The sequence below is a fragment of the Eschrichtius robustus genome, chromosome 10 (assembly GCF_028021215.1).
Source record: "Eschrichtius robustus isolate mEscRob2 chromosome 10, mEscRob2.pri, whole genome shotgun sequence".
Lineage (NCBI taxonomy): Eukaryota > Metazoa > Chordata > Mammalia > Artiodactyla > Eschrichtiidae > Eschrichtius > Eschrichtius robustus.
The window spans coordinates 112,947,072-112,953,707 of NC_090833.1; positions in this window are offsets into that span (position 1 = coordinate 112,947,072).

Consider the following 6,636-nt stretch of genomic DNA (forward strand, 5'->3'; position numbering starts at 1 on the left):
AGATCATGGAACAATGCTTTCCTTATTTTCAGTTCTTAGTACCCCAAATCCTGGTTGTTGGAACAGAAACCGAGGGGGATAAAGTCCATATTAATTAACCACATCTGCTGTGATAACACATACATCCATCCATCCACTTGGGAAGGTCCTGCCTTGCGGCTCCCCCAGGAGTTTCTCAATGTCCAGGCTTTTCTCTCTGTGGGTGCGGCGGCAACCTGACCTCGTGCTTAGACAGCCCGATTCCAGACTCAGGTAGGAATAGGTTTTCATCTCTACCCCAGCACCGACGAGCTGTGCACTCTTGGTTGAGTTACTTCACATCTCTAAACTGTATCTGTAGAATGGGATTAATAACATTGACCTCGAAGACATGCTTGAGGTGTAAACGAGAAAAATAAATCTAAAGAATCTGGTGGTTCATGAGCACTCAGTACGTATTAAATAAAATGACTACTCTTCTGTTTTTAAGCCAGGATGATCACATTCCTGTAAGTTATTCATGGCCTCTTGAACTGGTTCCAGTGGTCGTGAGCTGGTTAGAAGAAAAACTTACTCTGTAGAAGAGGCGAAACATACAAGACAGGGGTTTCTAACGTGAAAGCATTTCCTAAACCATAAAGCACTATATAAATGTTATTATTATAATCATGAGAACATAGGTTTTCTTGCCAAAAGCTAAAGGTAATAGCCTGCCTTGAAATGTAGCTGAGGAAGTGTGGCACCAATATAAGTTATGGGAGGGCTGGCACTGTTAACCTGGAAGTGACAGAATTGTCCCAGAAGAAACGCGAACTTGGGCCAATGAAGCAGGCTTGCTTTCGGTTGCAAATCTGACTCACGCTGACTCTGCACCGCTCTCACTCACCAGAACTGGGTCAAATACTCACTTTTGGAGTAGGTGGTAGAGTCAGCTCCACCAGAACTACACACATTCAGATTAGAAGAGCAATCAATTTCCAAGGAGACTTGGGGTGCGCTTTCTGAAACAGAGAGAATGGAAGCTCCACGAGCGCTCCACCAAGGAACCTTCCATCTCACAGAGAGTCCTTCGTGTCCCCAGTAGGGGTTTCAACAGCAAAGCATCTGCAGGGTTGCAGATATTCTTCCTTCTCCTGGGAAACCTCAGGAGGAGGCTGAGTTGAGGTCTGAAAGGCCCACTTGCCACATTCATGGTGTTTTATTCATTGAGAAACTGATATGATGAAAAATTTGGGGGGTACAAAAATCACTGTTCAGGAACTGAGTTAACACATGAAGAAAACTGCCACATTAAGAGTGGGTGATGAAGCCAATTAGAACATTTCACATTTATATGAAAAGATACAACTTCTAACTGATGAAAAATCTTATTGCTAAAATGGAAATTTCTTTCATTAATGCAATATAAAATGTGTTCCAACTTGTGGGTCAGAAGACTTGCTCAATGCAAAGTGTTTTATATAAAGAACTTCAATCACAGTAGAAACTTGATAAACATTTGTTGACCCTTGTCTGATATTTACCAAATGTCATGACTTCACCACCTCATAAGATGATTACTAAGTACGTATGAATTACACTCCTGTCATTCAGCTTGCTTTCCATGTACAACCCATATACATGGAATGAGGCCTCTTATTTAACTGAATTTCAACTACATATTCACATTGAATTTCAACATAATGCCTTGAATATACTTGACAGTTTCCTCACTGTTTTCCTGAGGAAACTTCCTATATTATGTACTTTTGGTATTTAACTCTGGCTCTTAAAGACATCAGAATAACATTTCCCAAATAGGTCCTGATCTGGAAGCTACCTCTCTGAACAATTAATGGTTGTGAAGCGGTATTGGCAAATAAAACAAGGCCTCCATCAAAATGTAAGGCTGTTCTGCTGTTTGTTGGAAGGCCTTTTCTTAGGAGGTGTGGGCCAGGCCGAGGGCAGTGGTTCTTAACATTTTGGGGATCATAGAACCTTTTGAGAATCTAATGAAAGCTATGGATGCTTTACCTTGGAGAGATCCATATGCACACAGCCTCGCAAATATTTGCTTAGAATTTTGGGACCCCCATGAAGCTATTTATGGAGCATTCTGAGGAGTCCCTTGGATTTGACGGGACTTGAGCTAATCTAGGGTTTACCACGATAGCTTGGAGAAAGTCTCTGAGACCGTCACAACCCCAAGGAACTTCAGAGTCCTGGGCTAACTCTTATTCATCCACTTTTTCCATTCATTCATTAATTCTTTTCTCTATTCACTTACTCATTCCTTCCTTCACTTACTCTGCAAGTTATATGAATAACATCACTGCGGAAGCACTGTAGTAGAATACAGCATGGTCAGGAAAAGCCATTCATTCCATAATACCATGCATCACATGCCATACACTTGTTTTTTTCCAAAAATTCAGAATGTCTCAATTTTGGAGGAGAACTAAGTGAATATCAGCCTTCCTCAGAAAATGAGACAGAGGAGAGGAAGAAAACATAGTGAATTACATGAAGTATCTTACCTACCATTTCTCTTTTGATATTATAACACATTTGGGAGGTCGACATTCTTTCCCTATTTACCAATGAGTAAGCAGAGTCTAAGGGAGATTAAGTACCTTGCTTAAGGTTGTATGCGGCAGGACCAGGATGTGAATCCAGCCATCTGGACTTCTAAATTCCAGGGTACTCTTCTACCTCCACAGGGTCACACAAATTTAGGGTTACTCAAATGATAAAGTCAAGTCAGGACTTGCTGCTTGATTTTATGGAATGCATCCATTATGTGTGTGTGTGTGTGTGTGTGTGTGTGTACAAAAAATTTTTTCAAAAAAGATCAGGTATATTATGGAGAGACAGCGTGGCCAGAGCAAAGGACACTGGTCCAACAATCAAGGTCCCTCAAATCGAGTTCCAGTTTTAGCACTGACTATGTGATAAGCAATTGAACCTCTGAGGGCTTTAATTCCTGAATCTGCAATTGGAGTTGAACTAGATGATCTTCCAGATTTTTGGAGCTTGACATTTTTGTGATAGATCCACTTAGATGATCAAACTCTCATAAAGTTCAATGATTTGAAGGTTAATTAGTAGATTATATCTGTGCACACACTTTTTCTCAACCTAATTAATTAGAAAAAGCACTGTTTATGTTAGTGGACCTTAACATATCAAAAACACCAGAAGAAAATGAAAGGCAAAGAGGCTTCTCACAGACAAATAATTTCCTGACAAGGCTTTACTCAGAAGTCTTCGTCACTTAATCAAGGGATCACTGAGGGGTCTTTTGAATTTAGTAAAGAAACTGTTACAATTTCAAAAAAAAGCTTTATTTTTTGGCCTGAAATATCAATAGGAACATAATCTAGTTATTTTTAAATAGAATGATAATTAGATAGAACGATAGACTTAAAGACCTAAAAATCCTTTTGTCCAATTTTTCTCTCTTTACAGGTGAGAAGAGTGCCAAAGAGTATAAAAGAGTTGCCCAAATTTGCAATATAGTTGTGGACCCTGCGATGGGGCCTGAACCCAAATTCTGCTCTTTGATTTCTTGCTCCAGGAGCTCTTTCCTCAGCCACCCCCAGCTTCAGCTCTTTTCTCTCCCCCTGGTGACTTGCCCCCTCGCTCTGCCTGAACAAAGGCTCTCATCCATCTTTACTCTGTCCCCCGCACCAGACTACCTTTCTCAAAAGCTTTTATAACTCCGTTCCACTGTTTACACCTCTGATGCCCCTCACTGCCCACGGAGTACAATTTAAATATGTTATTTAAACATGCCTCTTCCTCTAAGAAGCCTTCCTGGATTCCCCCTAGCTAGAGAGTCGTATCTCTATGCTTGGAAATTCTCTAACATGATGATTCTTATATAAAAACTTTCAGCTTTACCTTGTACCATAGTTATTGGTGTGTTCTTTAAAATTTCTTTTATTAGAGTGCAAACATTTTAGGTATGGAGTCAACGGTAAGGCAATTAGCATAAGGCCTGGCGCTTTGAAGAGAGTTGTTAAATATGAATTCTCCTTCTCAAACACTTTTTTTCCTCTGGCAACTCTTTCCATCTCTCAGACAGAAGGAACTCAGTGGATTTTATTTTTTGAACAGGTGGGTGTAGTCTGCCAACCTCTGGGAGCGAGCGCATCTCTAGACGTGGCCTCTGGGCTTGCTGCTTCTGCCCCTGACCTGATCTCGCCTCTCACTCCCACTGGTCCACGTCCTGCCGGCTCGTCAAGGTCAGCTCAGACCTTGACTCCTTCCCACCCATCCCATGGCTCTTCCCACTGCTGGTCCCCCCCTTCCTCTGACCTCTGTCAGCATGTATGGTCGGTTTTAGTGAATTCACGTTTCCGCTGCATTGTTTCTGCTTTTAGGAAATTTTCACTTGTCCATTAAATTTTTGTCCATGAAATTAGGACATGAGGCCCGCCTTATACTCCTTGTACTTTTCCATACATGTTCATGTATAAAATGAGTCGAAGTTAGTTAATTTAGAATATTTTAATAATACGTGGAGCCTACTGATACACAACTTATTGTTCTGAGGGAAATTTCTGGTCTCCTGAAATAGCTATTCAAGCTCCCCAAAGGTTCTTGGTTTCTCTTTGCACATAAAGCTTCGGTAATTTCATTTTCCCTTCATTTCAATTTCATTTCTCAGCATTTCAATAAATCCCTACATAGGAGGCACTGGGATGTAAGTCACCGTCTAATAGGAGAAACAAGCATGAATTACCATTTTCAGGGCTCCATTCTCATTACTTTTCCATAGCCATGTGCCTTCTAGAAACGTGGACAGTTTTATTTCTATCATGACACAGGGCTGGACACGATGATCCTCAGGCCCGGACCACCCCACTGGATCCTAAATCTGCGGTAAGTCTCGGTCCCCTTCTATCAGCAGAATAACCAAGGTTGTAAAGGACCAGGCGGACTTCCAGGCTCACCTTTATCCCTAATTTTGATATATTGGACCTTGAAGTTCTCCTTCTAGGAGCTTGTCCCCTGATGGCTTTTCAAGACTGAAAATACTGACTGTATTTTTTAATTTTTATTTTTATAACTTTTTATTTTATATTGGAGTATAGTTGATTAACAATGATGTGTTAGTTTCAGGTGTACCGCAAAGTGAAAATACTGACTTTAAAAGAAATGATTAAAGGGAAATATCTTTCTATGGTTTGGGAGATTGGGGACACATCGGTGACACCTACAAGTCAGCGGTTGCATGGGTATATGTGTTAGTGGTGGTTGGCAAAAGATTAAGAAAACTTGGTAAAGAGTTGTTTTTACTAAATAAAACTGAGAAAACAACATTTTTTAGATGTAATTATGAAGCTTAATTATTACCAGGAAATCCTACTTGTAGTATCTTATTCCGGCCTCTGGAAGTATATTTGCTTGCATTTTTCTTTTTCCCTTTTACACAAAGAAATGGCTGTTTAATTTTCTTCCTCTTTCATCTTTCTGTAACACTTTTTTTTCATTTCTCTGCTACTACTTTCACACATACACATTTATTTAAAAAAGTCATCAGTCTGTCTTACTGTCATCTTTTAATCAGTGTACTGGTAATATGGGCATTAGTGGCCAAAGGAGTAATGACTCAAATCGGATTTTGTGAGTAGCTGATAATTTGAGAAGATCATAAGCCCTCGAGAACATGCCTTCCTTGTAGAAAGTATAAAATGACAAAGTATATGGCTGATGTTATTGCAAGTTAGTCTCAAGCAAATAAATCACCATATTTAAAAATTTTAAAGGCTCACATTCTTATGTGGTGCAATTTAGAGGGACACGTTATTATTTGACATGATGCAAGAGTATCTACCTATCTATCCATCCATCCATCTATACACTGTAGCTCCTAAGCTTTACTCTTGCATTCTCTACCCTCAGGAAAAAAAATGTAAATGGACTACCTATGTACGTGAAGAAGGACTTTACAAGCAGGTGAGTCTCACCGTTGAAACCTTGCCAAGGGCAGGCTGTGCAGCTCGTGTTCCAAGAAGGAGTGGTTATCACTTGCACTTGCACCACTCTGGCTTGTCTCGTTCCAGATAAAATTAATGGTTAAAAAATTCAACTTGGCTTTAAAGCCAAACCTTAGATACTAAAACCTGATCATTATCAGGCCATTATAGCAGCAAATAACATCGCTATGCCAAATGCAGATACCTATCTGTAAAAGAAAGGAGTTGGACTTGGACGGTCATATAGCAGACCAATAAAACACCAATTTAAAACACTCCCCAGACAATGTAATCTACGGGATGGCATTATACCCAGGACATGAAAAGGAAGAAAAATATGTGACTATTCAAATGTGTGTCAAATTGGATCATTAGATTGTACTTATGTTGGGGCATATCTCTAGTAACTGTTCTCTAGAATGTCTTCAGGGCACTGTGGAAGCCAGTTAAATCTGTTCCATGGGTTTCTTGTTTCAGTGAACAGCTGGACAGTTAGAGGGGAAATTGACATAGTTTCCACAGTGATAGAACAGACTATTCAATTTCTAAAATTTGAATTTAGCTATCAAGTGAAAAAAGCTTTGAGTACATAAAGCATGTTATCCAAACTAGATTGTTTTATTTGAAGTAACTTTAAAAAATGAAAAAAAAAATCGGTAGTAATATTTTAAGTAAATATCAATGGAATAAGCTT